A 19,163-nucleotide genomic window follows, 5' to 3' on the forward strand; every position below is an offset into this window, starting at 1 on the left:
GTATTGCAGAGTTGGAGCAAGGTTCTAGCAATGCCTTCTAAGTCGATGATTTTAGAGTATATAATTTTCTTCTGAGGTGACTAGAACAGTTTTCAGACTTTGCTTCATATAAGTCTTTGTACCACTTTAAAAAAAAGTCAGTAGTACCCAGGATCTGGATTATTTTAGCTTCCGGATTCCAGTGAGTATCCTGGAGAGAGGAAGATCTCAAAGCACAAGAGTGGAAGAAACGTGCCTAAATTTGCTTAGAAAGTACTGACAGCGCTAGGAGTTTCACCAGCATTTCCTGTGTCAAAAACAAGTTCTCACTTTGGTCTTCAATGGCAGTAAAATGCGGATCAGAAACTGTTACTGTTTGTTCAAAAGCAGAAGCTATAATCATTTCAGAGAAAGAGAGAGCAAAATTGAAACTGAAACTCTCCTACTTGTCTGTAGCACCAGTGGTGTGTGTCTGCTGGGGGCTTCTGCTCCCTTGTTGCAAGTGAAATGATTAACCACAGAAGTGTCTTTCACTTCTGTTCTAAATCGGGACATATCTTACTGTTTTCTGTACCAACCAAGACATCTTATGGGCACCCAAAATAGCTCTTAGTGGCATTATGAAGTCTTGCTTCTTTCCCTCTCCACAGCATGTGTATTCACTGACATCACTTCTGAGAGCTTCAGTCTGATTTAATCATTAGACTAATCTGCACCATTAATCAAAATGCTCTATGAGATGACCCAAACTCCAAAGCAAAGAAGAGAACTGCATGATATGCAGATGTTTGCTTCTTTATTTTAAGCAATTCCATGACCTTCTTGGGATCCAGGATCAGATTTAAGAGAATTAATTAGCCCTAAAACAAAAAAATTTTTATCAGCAGGTTTCATTCATTCCTCATACTGTGGTAGGCCACCCAGTATTCTATCAGACTTTAAAATTTCAAAGATAGTGACAGAAAAGAAATTAAAATAGAGGGAATTCTCATGACATCATGAATGTTAGGAAATTATGTGGGGGAGGTGTTCACAGAGGAGGCAAAAAATTGCCAAGAGAGTAAGCAAATCAAGTACTTTTATACCTTTCTCAGACATTCTCTTTGCCTGAAATGCTATTTTCTTAATTTTAAGTGATCTCCTTATTCATCAAGGCTCAGTTCAAATATTTTTCCTGCCAGAAACTCTCTTATATCTGCCCCCAAACCTCAGATTTACTCGTTTCTTATTTGTGTTTCTGTAGATGCTTCTTAATACATCATATTACAGATATTTATTTTTGTAGTTTTATCCTGTGATAGACTCTGAATTCCTTGAGGATATAAAACACATATCCTTTCAATTCTTGCAATATGCACATTATCTAGTATGTAGTAGATAATAAATCCTGTTGAAGAGAACCAATTTGGGAATAGGGAGTTGGTAGCTGAAAATGATCTAAAATGCCCCCTTCTTTCATTTTATCTCATTCCTCCATTTGTCTGCATATGTCTGTCACTGCTTAGATGATGCCTGATCAGGCCCTGCAACTATTAAGCCATCTTTCAAGTGTCAGACTCTCATTTCTAACAGTGCAACACAATTGCGTGTTATTTTAAATGTTTCAAACCTCTTTTGCATATATTACCTTATTTGGTTCTTACAAAAATTCTACAAGGTTCCAGATGAGAAAACTCAGACTTGACAGGCATCAGTGACTTGGACTAGAAATCAGGTCTGTTGAACACTGAGTGTAATTTCATTTGATCTATAGCTTATTTTTAAGTTATTTTTGAAATAGTTTCAAACTTATAGAAAAGTTGCAAACTAGTGTGAAGAACACCTGTGTACTTCACCCAGATTCACCCATTGTTGTCATTTTGCTACGTTTATTCCTCTCTCATCTGTTTATCTACCTACCTACCTACCTATCTTATCTATCTATAATTTTATGAATCATATGAAAGTAAGTTGCAGGGACTTCCCCGGTGGTGCAGTGGTTAAGAATCCACCTGCCAATGCAGGGGACACAGGTTCGAGCCTTGGTCCAGGAAGATCCCACATGCCAGGGAACAACAAAGCCCGTGCACCACAACTACTGAGCCTGCGCTCTAGAGCCCGCAAGCCACAACTACTGAAGCCCGCGTGCCTAGAGCCCGTGCTCTGCAACAAGAGAAGCCCCCGAAATGAGAAGCCTGCGCACCGCAGTGAAGATTAGCCCCCGCTCGCCGCAACTAGAGAAAAACCTGCACGCAGCAATGAAGACCCAACGCAGCCAAAAATAAATAAATAAATAATCAAACAAATAAGTAATCTAATACATAAATTAATTAATCAATTAGTGCTCCTTTACCCCTAAATACATCAGTGTATATTTCTTAAGACAAGAATATTTATTTACATATCATACTAAAGTTATCAAAATCAGAAAATTTAGCACTGATATACTACTTTAATTAACAGACTTATTAAGTTTGCAAATTTTCCTAATCACGTCTTTTATGACTTTTTTTCTGATTCAGGATTGAACAGAATCACTCATTGCATTTAATTTTTATATCTTTTGTGTCTCCTTTAATTTGGAAGTGCCCCCTCATTCTTTTTTTTATTTCATTATGATTTTTTTAAGAGTTCAGGGCATTTATTCTGTAGAATGTACCTTAATTTGGGTTTGTCTGATGTTTCCCCATGATTAGATCTAGGTTACACATTTTGGCAGATTTACTACATAAGAGTAATGCTGTTTCGTTCTCAGTGTATCACACCGGGAAGTGCATGATGTCATCTTGTCCCATCATTGGTGATGTCTGCCATGCTTCTTTGCTTGATAAAGTTTTCTTTATAAAGTTACTATTTTTCCACTTCTATTTATGCACAGGGCTTTAAATTTCAAGTAGGGCTAATTGTTGTATAGGCAACTGGTGTGCCCCAATTCATAGCCTGGTGGGCCCCCTCTCACTCCAGCCATCACTAGGCAACCATCCTCAGCTAGGTGACAACTCACATCATGCTCTCACCTCTCGAGTAGAGCCTCATTGTTACTCTACACAGCAGCTGGGATGCCTGAGTCAAGTAACAGACCTGCCTCACACACTGTGAGAGAGAGAAGTAATGCCTGTGGGGCAACTCTTAATCAGTAAGAGACAGCCTCCGGTGGATTAATGCTACCCTCTTCTATCCCTTGGGTGTACAATTCTGAGCATCTTTAGAAGGTCCAAATGGATCATGTCCTGGTTGCTTGTGGTCACATCCAACTTGAGAACATTCCATGTACCGATTTTCTTTCTTCTTCCATTTTATTCTCCTCAGTCCTTCCATCCCTGGTCCCTAGATAACTGTCCCTTATCCCAAATTTACAGAAGAAGAATTTACAAATTCACCTCAAAGAAGTTTCATGGAAATATGTGATTACATTATATAAACTCATAAAATAAGTTCAGAAACTTCGGAGCACACATACCTGTTTTTTTTTTAAGTGTTTTAATTAGAGTTTTGCTTCTTTCTTAGGTGCTGACCTGTCCAGACCTTCCTTTTTAACCCAAACAAAACCACACCCTCTTCTACATTAATGCCAATCTATTAGGCTCCGATCGTGCCATTGGCACATCTCTCCAGTCCCAGTCTCTCCTCTGCCCACATTCCCTACCATTGTAGTGCCTTCCAAATGTAATCCCTGAGGGAATTGCAAGAGAATGAGGAGGGTTTAGAGAACGTGATTGCTCTGCTCAACTGCACACACCTCTTCCTCCTCTTTCTCACGGTCCTATCCTTCAACTTTGCCGTTCCTTTCCACTAATTATTTTCACTTTGTCCTTGCTCCTTTTTTCCTGATAGGCAACTCATTCTCCTTGTGGAAAGAAAATAAAACAGAGGAAAGGTGAGACTATTACTTATTCCTGTGTAGTAGCAGAACAGAACGGAACAGAAGGCTCTGTGTGAGTGTGTTTCCTAGAAGAAAACAGCACCATGATTAAGCACCCAGTAAATAATTTGAGATGCTGATTAAATCAAGGAAAATGTCTGGATAGGTTTGTGGAATGACAAGTTTTGAGAACTGGAGAATTCTCTGTCTTAGACATTAGGAAGCCCGACAATTGTTTCCAGTTCAATTCTATGACATTGTTCAAACTTTAAAACCTCCATAATCAATTTCCTCTTCTTTTAATTAAAAGATACAGTAGTTGTCTTTAGTTATCATGGAATTGAATAGAAATCTCAGATAATGAGATACATAATATAATTTTAACATGTTTTTAGGTGATGCAAGACTAATCCTCAATATTGTTTAATCCATTTCTTCTTCTTTGCCCCTACAATCATGCAGGTATGTGGCCTATTTTATTTTGCACTGGTTGTGTTATATTCTGTCACATCTTTCTTAAGATATTAAGGCTAGACTATAGGCCTGGAGCAAACTTTGCCCTTGGATTGTTGACAGGCATTGTAATTTAATTCAGTTGGTATTTTGGGCCTAAACTCTCAGAGCTGGAAGAGATCACAGAGAATCTTTCATCCAGCCTTCACCTGGTGTAGGAAGCATACCTTCATCCACAGCTTACCTAACAAGTGGCTTTTTAGTATAATAATTCCAACCACTGGATGGAATTTTAAGGAGTACACAAGTATTTTGTTGCAAAGTTATTACTGTAACTACATTTTCTTACTTTTCTCACACTGCATTTGAAAGTATGTGTTGTCGGTCATAAACCAAGATGAAACAATAACCCTATGTAATGAAATTTTGTGGTTTGAGTCATCTTGCCAGTTATAGAGGTGAACATGGAGCAATTCAGCCACTTTCTTCTTGCAGAGATAAGGCATGTTTTTGAGGACTGTGCCAAGGACGGGAGAATAAGTGGTCTATGGTACACAGTATCCAAGTAAGCTAACCTGCCAAGGCTTTATTGGTAATTACTGGCCTTACAATTAAAATACATGGCTGCTACAGAATAAAAGGAAGGTGGCAATTTATGCAACAGATCATTGTTTCATAGTCAGCACTAAAGAAGGGTGGCACTAAGCAGTAGAATTTTTTTAAACCTTTGAGGTAAAGTAGTAAAGATAGTATTAATAGACTAAGACTAAAAGAGCAATGTCCTAATTATGGTCCGTTTTTCTTTTCTGTTCTTTTTTTTTTTTTTATGCAGCTCGTGGGTTCTTAGTTCCCCAACCAGGGATTGAACTTGGGCGATCTGCAGTGAAAGCACAGAGTCCTAACCACTGGATCGCCAGGGAATTCCTATGGTCCCTTTTTCTTATCCTTTCTTAAAGATGATTTCTACTGCTGGTGAAGGACTAGAAAGAAAAAAAGTTAGGGTTAGGCTAGTAATACAGGGAACGGTAATTGTTTGGTTAAGATCAAAGAATCTTCCAAAATCTTGTTTGCTCAGAGTACCAGAAGTCAGATATTTTTCTACTGGAAGCAATAGGGACTAGGTAGCTCAAAAAAATGAGAAGAAAAGTACTTAATACCACTTAATGTACTAGGCTAAACTGTACTGCCTAATTTCATAGCATTTCAGTTTTTCAGAGGAGCTTAATATTCAACAAATAGGCTGATATTTTCTCTGCAAGGGCCCAACCAAGTGGTCATCCAGCCTGTGAGTGAAAGTCACAGAAAATCAGATTAGGAATCCAAAGAAAGAATGATAGGACAGAAAATGGATGAACATGAATGCTCCATCTGTAGAGAGATTCAGATTCAGGCTTCATGTCTAAGCAAGACATCTGCTTCTCTCCACCATTTGTTTGTGATAACTTTCTTGTCCTTACTTGAACTATGCTTGCTCTTTGACCTCATGACCCCAAGTGCTTTGAGTCCTCCATATTCTCCTAATCAATCAGCCCCTTCCGTCTTCCCATTTTCCCCCTTCCAGCCCCAGACACTGGTGTCCACCACTTAAATCATGCTTTCAATATTACTTTCAACTCTAATACAGCCATTCTCTTTCTTTGGCCTTTGAACTGAGCAGCTGAGAGTTCCTGGAGAAAAATTACACAGCTGTGACTACTGATGTCACTATATATTGCTGCTTTCTGACTACAGTTGTGTCCTCATTTATAGTCAATATGTCTGATCAACTGACAGTGTTATTCTAAATCTTCCCTTTCCTCTCAAATCCCCTTTTTGCCACCAAGTTTTCTCAGATTCAGCAGATGACTGTTCTGCCATTTCCCCGAGAAAAACCAAGGACATGAAGTGAGGATTGTATCTACCTCTACCTCTTCCTTACAAACTTATTGACATCTGTACCTCTCCTTCCTGGTGGAAGAGGTGCCCAAGTAAAGTGCATTTTCAACCTGTGGCTTGGACTCCGTCCCTTCCTACCTACACAATGAGTTCATTATATCAATCATCTCCCCTCTCCTCCTTTACCTTAGAAAACAAAGAGAACAATGTTTTATCTCATCAAAAACAAAACAAAAAACAAGTCTACTGTATCAGTTTGGGCTTTTTAACTCTAAGCAAAAGAAACAAAATCAGAATAATTTACAGAAAAAGTACAATTCATTGGAAAAATACTGATGTAACTCATAGCCTAGAAGAAGATGCTAAACAACCAAGCCTCCTGAGGGCAGAAAGTTCAGGATCATAGAAAATGGAACTGTGGACCTTTGTGGTCACACATATTTGCAAACTCAGGTCCAACCACTGTGCATCACCACTCAAGATTCAGCTCCTAAGAAGGAATCATTTGACTGGCCTGGCACACCAGAGGAGACATTCTTGATACTTTCACTTCTGACTTCCACACGGCACAGTTAACTAGACATTGTTTGCCCTTATCTTGCTTGATTTCTCTGTAGCACTTGACATAGATGAACATTTTCTCCTTCCTAAGTTCTTCTCTTTCTTTGATTTCTGTGACACTGTTCTCATCACTAAAAAAAAAAAGAAAAAGTTGACACTATTTTTAGTTTCCATGTAGATTCCTTTTCTTCTGCTTAAGCATTAAATATTGGCTTTCCCATGCCCCTGTGGTCTTCTCTTCTCAGATGTATGGCTTCAACTTCCATTGCTGTCATGTCCCAAACCATACCACATATCAAAATTTCTCTTGGGTCTTAGACTGAATTCCACACTTGAATATCCAATAAAATTCAGCGTATCTAAAAGAGAACCTTCTTTTCCCCAGATCTGCTCTGTTTTGGTGAATGGCACATCTCTAATCAGTCTCCCAGTCCACTTCCCAGGAGTCTTCCCAGGTCACTCTGACACCTAACACTCATCAGTCACCAAGCGCTCATGAAACCCCATGTCATTTACTTCCTAAATATTTCTTGTCCTCCTCTTTCCCTGACTTATAACCATGCTTTTGATTAGGATCTTCATACTTTCTCACTTAGATTGCCACATCAGTTTCCTCAAGACTAGTTTCCTTCCACATCACACTCCATTTTTCACAGAGTGATCTTTCTAAAATGCTAATCTAATCTGCAAGTTTGGATTTAGTCCATTTATCTTTCAGGATAAACTTCAAAGCTTATCCCACACATTCTGTCTTTGGCCACTTTCTAAGTCTTGCTTGATGACCAGTTTCTTACCTCTTTATTATGAAACAATCAAGCTTCGTTTTGGAGGGACTAGAGTTGTTTTGTAACCTTGCCTGCATGTAAGAAATTCTTGAAAGCATTTTAACAATTTAAATCTGCATTTAACATGTGCAGATTCTTGGCCTGGCCCTAAAATTATTGAATTGGAATCTCCAGGGGTAGACTTTTGGTATCACTACTGATTCTTAAGATGGGGTTAGTTTATGAAATACTATCTGAATGTTTCTAGGCAGTCCTTTTGCTTATGTTGTTTCTTTGTTCTGCAATACCATTCCTTCTTGTCCTTCAGAATTTTAGTTAGCGTCACTTAACAGGTGACCCTCATTTTGACTTAGATGCTCCTTTTCTGTGCTCCTGTACCACCTAAACCAATCTCTGTCATAGTACCCAGCACACAGATAAACAATATTTGATTGACGTTTTTTAATGCAACTGGTCTAAGAACTCATTGTTTGTTTTTCCCAGCACATAAGAAGCAAATAATAGGCATTTGACAAAAATTGCTTTGATATGTAAAAATGAATAAGAAGCTCAATCTGTGTTTTGTTGTTATGAATTTTTTTCTGTTGCTTTATCTCTTTTTTAATTGACGCACTTTTTAAATTTATTTATTTATTTATGGCTGCGTTGGGTCTTCATTGCTGCTTGCAGGCTTTCTCTAGTTGCAGCGAGTGGGGGCTATTACTCTTCGTTGGGGTGCGCGGTCTTCTCATTGTGGTGGCTTCTCTTGTTGAGGAGCACAGGCTCTAGGCATGTGGGCCTCAGTAGTTGCGGCATGTGGCTCAGTAGTTGTGGCTCGCGGGCTCTAGAGTGCAGGCTCAGTAGTTGTGGCACATGGGCTTAGTTGCTCTGTGACATGTGGGATCTTCCCGGACCAGGGCTCGAACCTGTGTCCGCTGCATTGGCAGGTGGATTCTTAACCATTGTGCCACCAGGGAAGTCCCTGTTGCTTTATCTCTAAAGGTAGGCATAAGATGAACACTGTACAGCTTCTTTAAAATACCCTTATTACTCTGATTCCATTAGAATAACATTGTAGAAAAGTATTTTTTGATACGTGAAAATATTATATTGCTATAGGAAAATTGGCTAAGAGAATATACGTATAATAGAAACTTTTTTGTTAAAAAAACAAATTAAGTAAAAAATGTATACATATATATAAAACATACTGGGAAGATATTCAATTACTTTTATTACTCTTATCTTTGGGTCATGAAATAATGAGTGATTTTTATCTGCTTCCATCAGAAGTACATGAATTTTGTAATTAAAAGTATGATAGGGACTTCCCTGGTGGTCCAGTGGTTAAGCCTTTGCCTTCTAACGCAGGGGGTGCGGGTTCAATCCCTGGTCAGGGAGCTAAGATCTCACATGTCTAGCGGCCCAAAAACCAAACAAAACAGAAACAATATTGTAACAAATTTAATAAAGACTTTAAAAAAATATGCTAAAAAGAGCAAATAAGCACTGTCTTCCCCAATCTACTTTGAAGGTAGCGTGCATTTGTGCACACACACACATACACACAAATGCACCCCAAAAGAAAAAAAGAAACGTTTGGGTCCTTTGAGATTTGACTATTCTATAGAAAGCCAAAAACTATTCAGAGAAAAGAAAGTACTGAACTGATAAGGGGGGCTCAGGAATACATTGAATATGTAACTCTCATCAAAAATAATTATCTATTGGACTTCCCTGGTGGCGCAGGGGACGCAGGTTCGTGCCCCGGTCCGGAAAGGTCCCACATGCCGCAGAGCGACTGGGCCCATGAGCCATGGCCGCTGAGCCTGCACGTCCGGAGCCTGTGCCTCACAACGGGAGAGGCCACAACAGTGAGAGGCCCGCGTACTGCCAAAAAAAAAAAAATTATCTATTAACTAGAAGAAAGAGACAGGTATGTTTTAAACTTATTCAAAATACACAATTCTTTGAGATTTGTGAGTAGACAGGACTCAGTCAGGAGAAAGAGAAACTTTCTCGTGGGAGACTTATTTCCTCAAGTGAGGATTTGGGATTCTTGAGGATTATAAACCAGTTAAATACATGATGTTCTTCCTTAGGGCAATTTAGTCAACAGTACAATTAACATCATCAGCTGCCAAAAGGAAGCAGTTTTCTGGAAGTAGATTAAAATAGGAAAAAGGAAGGGTCTAAAAAAAGATTCAAGTTGAATAAAGTTTGTTATCTACCTTCAAGCCTGTGATCTTGGAAGACTTTTCTGTATTTCTTGAAATAGTGCTTTATGTTCATTAATTTTCCTTAAATATTTCTGCAAATGTTAGTAATTAAAATTTACTCTTTGAGGGAAAAAATGTTTTAATAAAATGTGAATAGTTGAATGGCCTGTGAGCCACTCCTGTTCTTTCTTAGCTATGGAGAGAAAAGCTCAAGGACATGGTCATATCTCAAAGCACCACCCTTCACTGGTGGAAGCAACAAGAATGGCAGATATTGACCTAGCTGGTCTTATCAACCCTAACTGCAAATTTGACTCATAATCCCATATATAAAATTATAAATTAATTTATATTAATATTATATTAATATATTATATTAAATTAATATAAATTAATTTTGGCTGGAATAATGAACCTTAAAAGCTATGTGTTACTTTAATTAGAAATTCCAGGAGCACTTGAAATACATTCAAACATAAAGTTAATATCTAAAAGCATGTACAAATTTAGTGTAAATAAATTTTCTTGTTACATAATTTTTTTTTCATTGTGTGTTTCGATGCTATTATTTTAAGTAAGGGTTCATGGCAAAGTTAAAATGAATATTGATGTTTAGACAATTTTTCAGGAGTAGGTCTATTACATAAAATGGGGCAAAAAAATCATATTTAAATACCATGTTAATTAGCTTCAAATTAAAGTAAAATATATATTGTTTAGTTGTATAAACGACTTCATGCACAAAGGATTAATAGAAAATATTGAAATCTGTAATGCTGTAACAAATTATGACTAGGGAATCTTAAATCAAGTCATCACTTGACCAGAAAGGTTTAACATCTGGCCTTTGATTTTTAAAAATATGTTGCTTACTCTGCAAGTGTCAAGTCCTAAATGATCTAATAGTAATCAGCTTCTTTCTCCTTCTATGCTTCCACAAAGCTGAGTTATTTTGACAAGATTCAATAACAGGAATGCTTCTTTTTTAAGTTGATTTTTCTCTCTTTTTAAAAAATTAATTTATTTACTTTGGCTGCGTTGGGTCTTCATTGCTGCACGCGGGCTTTCTGTAGTTGCGGCGAGCGGGGCCTTCTCTTCACTGCAGTGTGTGGGCTTCTCATCGTGGTGGCTTCTCTTGTTGTGGATCATGGGTTCTAGGTGTGCAGGCTTCAATAGTTGTGGCACATGGACTCAGTAGTTGTGGCGCACGGACTCTAGAGCTCAGGCTCAGTAGTTGTGGCACACGGGCTTAGTTGCTGTGCAGCATGTGGGATCTTCCCGGACTAGGGTTCGAACCTATGTCCCGTACATATTGACAGGCAGATTCTTAACCACCGTGCCACCAGGGAAGTCCCAGAAATGCTTTTTTTTTTTTTTTTTTAAATAAAGTTATTTATTTACTTTTGGCTGCATTGGGTCTTTGTTGCTGTGCACGGGCTTTCTCTAGTTGTGGCGAATGGGGGCTACTCTTCGTTGCGGTGCATGGGCTTCTCATTGTGGTGGCTTCTCTTCGTTGCGGAGCACGGGCTCTAGGCGCACGGGCTTCGGTAGTTATGGCTTGCAGGCTCTAGAGCGCAGGCTCAGTAGTTGTGGCGCATGGGCTTAGTTGCTTTGCGGCACGTGGGATCTTTCCAGACCAGGGCTCGAACCTGTGTCCCCTGTGTTGGCAGGGAGATTCTTAACCACTGTGCCACCAGGGAAGCCCAGGAATGCTTTTTGAATAAAAGACCTGAGAAATTTTTCTTGGCCTTATTGAGAATTAGCATATAAATGGCAAGCAATGATTTATGTTCAATTAATTAATTAGAACCTGAGGTCCTATAAAACATCCTTTGTTTTTTCACTTTGGTGGGAATTATAGGTTTAACATGTCTTAGGATTAACTTCAAAGAACTAGCATAAATATACTTTTGATGTTAAAAAGATAATCAGAATCTATTTTAGGGAGTGTGATATGCTTTGTGGGTAAAATAAAAAGGCGAGGAATTGATAACTAAACTAGTTGAAGTTAAACTAAGCACTAAAATTTGAATTGAAAATAGATATCCAAATGTTAATTTTATATATAAAAAGACTAAATGAAAAAATAATTAACCGTTTTCTGAAAATTCCTTTAACTTAAATTAGACAAAAACTGAAGTTTTATGGTCTTGAGTTTTGTCTCTACAAATGTAAGCTCCTTGAGAACAATGCCCTGTCCAGTCAACCATTGCTTTTGCACTCAGCCCAGTGTCTACATAGATGGGTACCTGAAATTACTCTCTATCGCTGTCCTTTAGACCCTATTTCAAGCTGACATAAGCTACATTGCTCCTTCACAATTCAGTTCCTTTGGCGGTTAGGTAGTTAACAACTTCCACTTGTTAGATGGAGGTGAAGACCATGGGTCTCTTTTTCCTCAACCCAGGTATGAGGTGATACATTACAATGTGAGAAATCAAGCAAGCTTCAGACTGAATTTTGAAAGTCAGCAAGCATTTATTAGCATGTAAACACCAACACAGTCATCCCACCTCTCAGTATTCTCAGTGAAGTCCAGCTGCCTTTTTGGGTCTCTGACAAGCAACTTGTGTGGAAGGTTTACTCAAGGCAGGTGGAATAATATTACAGCAACTGAATTCAGGACCAGTGTGCCTGCAAAAGATTTCTAGCCAGTCCATGTACATTGAACACCAATTATCTCACTAATACAAAATAATTGCTAACATCCATTATGTCAATTAATAAATACTTTGGTGGCTAGAGATAAAGATAGTTGAAGCTAGAAGCAGGTACTTTGAAGGGCTTTTGAGTAGTCATCCAAATGATAACTATCCCTGGTATATGTATTCTGCTTTTAGTTTGTAGATTAAAGCTAATGTGTACATATATATCACACTGCCTATGGTGATGTGTTTTAAGTTAAATATTAAATAGAACATTCCATTCCTAACATTCAATATGTTTTTTTAAAAAATAAAAACATCTTACATAGCCAAAAATGACATTATCACACCTAAAAAAATTAATGATTTATTAATGTCACTTAATACTCAGTTCATACATATTGTCTGCTTATAAGTGATCTATTTGAATCAAGATTCAATCCAAAAACATCTTATTAAATCCCTTGAGTCTCTTTTGTTCTTCCATAGTACTATTTTGCAATGACATTCTGACTTACTGAAGTTCTCCCAGTTGTCTTTTAGAATGTCTTATATTGTTTGATCCCTTTCATATGCTGGTGTTTTACCTGTTCCTTCGCCTCCAGTAATCTCTGTAATCTAGGAGTCAAAACTAAAGGCTTTATAAAGTTTAAGTTACATGTTTTTGCCAAAGTTAGAATCATAGGTCATGTTGCATCACACTGGGAGTCACAAATGTCTGGTAGTCCCACCAGTGGTGATAAAATTTGGCCATAGGATTGAAGGGTTTGAAATTCTGATTCTTCCATTGCAAAGGTATGTTTCTCAGCTTGTGATCAAATTTGTATTTTTGGCTGGAACTGGTGAATATCCAGGTTACCAACAGCCATATGCCTAATCCTTTTAGCACCAATTGATAAGTCTTGGCTGATTCAATAATCTCATTAGGACTTGCAAAGCACATATAGTTGTAATTCTATCATTTATTTCACAGTTCTTAGCTGACTTTCTTCTGTCAAGTAGTCTCTCTCTCTTTCAGCTAAGGCTATTTTTATTATTCTAGATGACATATCCTTCTGGATAGGTGGAAGAAATGTTAACTCATTTCTTTGCCTCTAAAATTTGGAGGTAATTTACTGAGCAGATATCTGTCTCCAGGACTCTAATTGACCCTGCACAACATGGCTGCTTCCTAATGCATAGTCTATTAATTTTTAAAAGTAAATCCCATTGTGCTTGTGCCAAAATGGCTTTCTGGGAACAATTATTGTGGTGTATTGCATTTCCTATTTGTTTTTTGTGGTTATGTAAAGTTCCCTTAGTGTCCGAAGATGTAGTAATCACTGCTGTTACTCTATTCATTATATTTGCTTGTAGAGATTACTTGATTCATTTCCTGCCAGGGTATTCCCATGACGTTCCATGATTTCTGTTGTGTTCTGATTATTCCATTTATAACATTTATTTGGTGCTGAATGGGTTCCCACATATATCCAACGCTGATATCCTCTTACTTCCCGTTCTGCCATCACTAACACTCTCCTTGGGTATCTAAACAGATCATGGAACTGTCTTGTAGGGGGCTTCAGAAACAAGTTATATGGCCAATATTTGTTAAATGATAAAAACCAAAGATCTAGCACATCAGACAGGAAATCATCTCTTGAAAATTTTAATTATTTGTAAGACTGAATTAGATTTGACAATACCTGGATTTGTCATTCTAGGATCCCACTAGTTTCTCTTCTGGTATTGGGCTGAAAACTGAAATAATTTGATACACTACTTAGGCCAGTGAAACACATGACATAGAGCGTGGTTTGAGAGATAAGGGGCCCTGTGAAAGAAAACTGCCTTTCTTTCCATCTTGAAGAATTTTAAAATAAATTATAGACAATGTAACAAAACCTCTAAGAGAGCAGGGACCACTGTTGGATTCCCAGAGTGAAGCGGCACATGTAATATAAATTGAACAAATCTTTGTTGAATGGATTAATTTCAACTCACTTATTTCTGTGGGAGTTAAAGATCCTCTAAAGCATCACAGATGAGAGTTGGAAAAATCATTTTGTTGAGATATTATCTCTTGACTGAGATTCTATATTATATTTTATAGGAAAGTGCACCAAAGTTCTTTTGCCTTTCCTGAAAGTGTTTATTACCCTCCAATATCCATTTCTTACTGATATTATTGATAAACTTCAAGGTCATTTCAGAAATATTCGGCAGTACAATGAAGACACTACGTGAAGAAAACGTCCCCATTTCTATCATGCCTCAGGTTCTGTTTCCCATGTTGACACACCTAAAAACTCAGATATACAATTTTTCCTAATTGCCTAGACATATTTAATCATGTATACTCACTAAATCTAAATGAAAGAATAATGAACCATTTTCTGAAAATTCCTTTAACTTAAATTAGACAAGAACTGAAGTTTTATGGTCTTAAGTTTTGTCTCTACATAATGTAAGCTAGAGGGAGCTGATGTATTAAGAACAATGTCAATAGAAATATACCTGCCAAAGGGACAGAGCATTATTGATTAGTCAACGTGGTTCCTCTTCTCCCTTCCCCCATAAAAATCTACAGAAGGGTCATCAGGAGCAGGGAATTAGATAATTTTAATGACTGTACCACCATAGCTGATACCTGAAATATCCATTTCCATTATGGTGGTTTAACTGCCAAATTAACACAAAGTCTATGCTTGTCAGACTCCTCTGTCCTCTAGAAACCCAGCACCAGTCAAATTAAGCTCTTCAAATTCCCCTTTCACACATAACAAGCAGACTACTCCATTCTTGTTTACATATTCTTTAAAAAGAAAAAAGGTATTGTCCATAAAATTGATTGGGTTTAAGCCTCCCAGTTATGACCATAACCTAATCACTTAATCCTATTACTACTCTGAGCTTCTACCTAGGTCACTTTATTTGAGTTTTAGTTCTCTACCAAAAGATGTCTGATCTTATCCTTTACTTTCCCCTTCCTGCTATATATATATTGTTGGGGGGAGGGAGGGAGACATGCTGTTTTCCTCATCATTTCATTTTGAAAATTTTCAAAATTACCACACAGTTAAAAGAGTAGTACAATGAATCTTTGTGAGTCTCTTACTTAGATTTATCAATTGTTAATAGTTTGCCAAATTAGCTTTTATCTTTTTTCTCTCTCAAATTTTTCTTTCTCTCTGGTTTAATACTATGGATTATGAAATTTTTCAATGCATAGTAATTCATTAGCAGTATTATTATTTTGATGTCAAATTGTCCCATATTTACTAGAGGGAGTCCCTACAGACTATCTCCTTTATGCTTTTGACATGATCATATTTATGCACTTAATTCCTCTTGACTTCATGTCTTAGAAGATTTAACCTTCAGGCTTGGTGCTATTTTGCTATGTCCCTTATGCATCTCCTACCAATATGAATGATTTAGTAATTTGAAATAATTACTTGGTCTGTTCAATGTCTTTAGGGCAAGATTTATATGTATGCATAAGTTGATATTTTTATATTCCATGGTAAATCATGTTTTTCTTAAGAAAAATTCTTCCTATTAAGTTCAAAGACTGATGCTGAAGATGGCAATGGGAATAATGGACCTTAAATTGACATTTGCTTCTTGGTATAACTTTATCTGCAACATTTTATTCAACACCCCTTTTTAGTGTTGAGTGTTGTGATATTTTTTCTTATGGATTTTTAAATTAGATGATACGACATTTAGTGTACTTTCAGAATTCTGAATCTAGCTAGAGGTTTAAAAAATCAAAATACCACAGGGATTTTCAGATGAACAATCCAGTATTGTTCAGAAATGTTAAATTATAGGACTTTCTTAAAGAATTTTCCTGGTGGCCTTTCCGCCAGAACCACTATCTTCCAGTAATTTGCCCAAATGACCAACACAAAGGGAAAGAGAAGGGGCACCTGCAATATGTTCTCTAGGCCTTTTAGAAAACATGGAGTTGTTCCTTTGACCACATACATGCGCATCTACAAGCAAGGTGATATTGTAGATATCAAGGGAATGGACACTGTTCAAAAGGGAATGCCCCACAAATGTTACCATGCAAAACTGGAAGACTCTACAGTGTTACCCAGTGTGCAGTTGGCATCATTGTAAACAAACAAGTTAAGGACAAGATTCTTGCCAAGAGAGTTAATGTGCATATCCAGCATATTAAGTACTCTAAGAGCCGAGATAGCTCCTGAAAAGTGTGAAGGAAAATGATCAGAAGAAGAAGGAAGCCAAAGAGAAAAGTACTTGGGTTCCACTGAAGCACCAGCCTGCTCCACCCAGAGAAGCACACTTCGTGAGAATCAAGGAAAGGAGCCTGACCTGTTAGAACCCATTCCCTATGAATGCATGGCATGATGGGTGTAAAGAAAATAAAAGACCTAGACTGTAAAAAAAAAAAAAAAAGAATTTTCCTGGTGAAAGAATACTTTAAAATGCATACAATGTCCAGTGCTGACCATTTTTTATAGAACAGCTTGATATGCATCACCACTCAAAAAACTATCACTTCTTTAGTTCTTCCTAAATATTTTTTATATGTGTCATTAATGTTTTCACTTTAAAATGGAGAAAAATATTTTCCAGACCTGGGTTATTCTCATGACATAAAGAGGTTTTAAAGTCTTTCATTTCACAGAATATTGTTTATTTCATAAAGCAAGGTTTAGCTAAAATGTACAGTTACTCTGAAGATTTAAGTACAATTTCCCAAGATATCCAGTCAGTCACTTGCTCCAAAATGGCCCTGGGGGGATAAAGAAGCTTTATTTCTAGTCCCAGCTCTTGCCTTAGTTAACCAATTCTGTTGTTACTTTAGGCAAATTATTTGACCTCTTTGGGTTTACTTTCTCCACATGAAAAAAAAAAGAGAGTTTGACTAGATGATTTCTAGAATCATTTCCAATTCTAAATTTCTGTGAATCCTTGGTAACAGATTTAAATTTCAATATCTGAAGAAAGTACTAAGAGAAGTACTTCCTTTTATCTGCAAATTCACCTGCAATAATCTTTTGCTAGAGATGGAGATAAGAGGTGGACTATAGGATAGATATAATGCACTCTGCTAGCTCTTTCCTTACACATATTTTACAAACACGAAGTATTGCATATGCATAGCCTTTCTATGCTGAATGGTACATACTTTGGTAAAAATGTAGGTGAGAGGACGGCTAAGACATCAGGCAACAGCTCTTTCTTCCCTTCCAAATTTTTAAAATGCATTAATGCTAGTTCACAGTACTCTCCCACATGGGAGCAATGTTAGGACAAATGTGTTCATCTGAAGGACATTGGAGGTTCTGTATCTCTGAGTAACATCTCTCCAACCCTATCTCTCTGCCCCTCAAGTTTTACCACATCCAATTATTTTCTAAAACATGGTAAAGGATTCAATACGTTAATGACAATAAGCTATCTCCTTGGAGCAGTGGCTTATCTGCCTTCAAATAAATGACTGGAGAAAATTTATTCAATTCAAAGAAGCAATATTTCTTACACACTTTCTGGAAAATATTTCTCAAAATGTTCTAATTTAGACATCCACTTACTGCTGGCTTAATCAAAAAGATTTAGAGAGCCCAAAGCATTTTGAAGTTGAAGTGATTTAAGTGCCTGTACTGCTACATCCCTTGTTCTTAAATGTGTTCACTCAACTTGATGAATTTATAGTACCAATTTTTGAGAAGAACAATGTTTCTGCCTCCCCTAAGAAATTCCTCAAATTCCTTACAGTGACAATCAAAAGGAAATCTGAGTTGCACTTTGTGAGACACTTCTTATATACTCAGCAGCAGTAAAAGTTTTTATTGTTCAGGTTTCAGAAAGAAAATTACAAAATTTCCTTATTTCTTCAACCTTTAAAAACATAGTAAGTGCTACACTAGATAAAAAACAAACAAAACCCCACAACTAACTACAGATGGAATGCCTAAGGCGTGAGCTTTATGATCAAACAGACCTGGATTCAAATATCAGCTCAGACATTTGCTAGCTCTCTGATTTGGGTTATTACCCTTAAGGAATATGAATCTCAGTTTTTCATCTGTAAAGTGGGACCCAATGTTTAGTGTTATAAGTTTTAAATGAGATAATGCGTATAATATACTTAGGATAGTCCTTGGAACATATGAAATGCTAGCCATTATTAACTGGTTGCTAACCTTTTAATTTTATTTCTAAAAGTTGAGGAGTATTTTAAAAATGTGATTAAAATACCACTATAACTCCTCAAAGAAATTGATTCCTTGCTATCATGAAATGCCCAATCAGTGTTCACATTCCCCTAGTAGGTTTATCCAAATTAGGATCTAAACAAAAGGCACACATTAAATTTGGTTGACATTTTCCTTTACAGTCTTTAATCTATTGACTTCTTTCTCTCTTTTTTTTCATGCTTTTCATTTGTTGAAGAAATTGGATCACTAGTTCTGTAGTATTTCTCACATTCTTGCTTGTCTGGTTATATCTGCCATAGTGTTATTGAAAATGATAACTTAAAAAAAATCAGAATTTAAAACTTAACACTTACTGAAATTAGATAGTTAATTAGCTAGAATCAACCAGATTGTAAATTCCATGAGGTCATTATTTTTATTACTCTTTTGCATCCTTATGGGGCCTGATGATACAGTGTTAGGCAAATAATAAATACTTTTTATTTGATCAATTGCTGAGAGTAACAATCCTTCATTTGACTCATATATGTTAACAGTTATGTTAGAGATGAAGTAAGAATTGGGAATTTAAGAATTAAGTCCTGCATTGCCATAATCTTGCTCCTTTTTAAAAAATTTTTTTTCAAGTTTTTAAAATAAATTTA

General features: G+C 36.9%; 1 pseudogene; it reads left to right on the plus strand.

Annotated features, from left to right (window-relative positions):
• Positions 1 to 16,222: 16,222 nt before the first annotated feature.
• Positions 16,223 to 16,702, plus strand: LOC136121333 (large ribosomal subunit protein eL21-like; annotated as a pseudogene).
• The last annotated feature ends 2,461 nt before the right edge of the window (positions 16,703 to 19,163 follow it).

This window comes from Phocoena phocoena, chromosome 3 (assembly GCF_963924675.1).
Source record: "Phocoena phocoena chromosome 3, mPhoPho1.1, whole genome shotgun sequence".
NCBI lineage: Eukaryota > Metazoa > Chordata > Mammalia > Artiodactyla > Phocoenidae > Phocoena > Phocoena phocoena.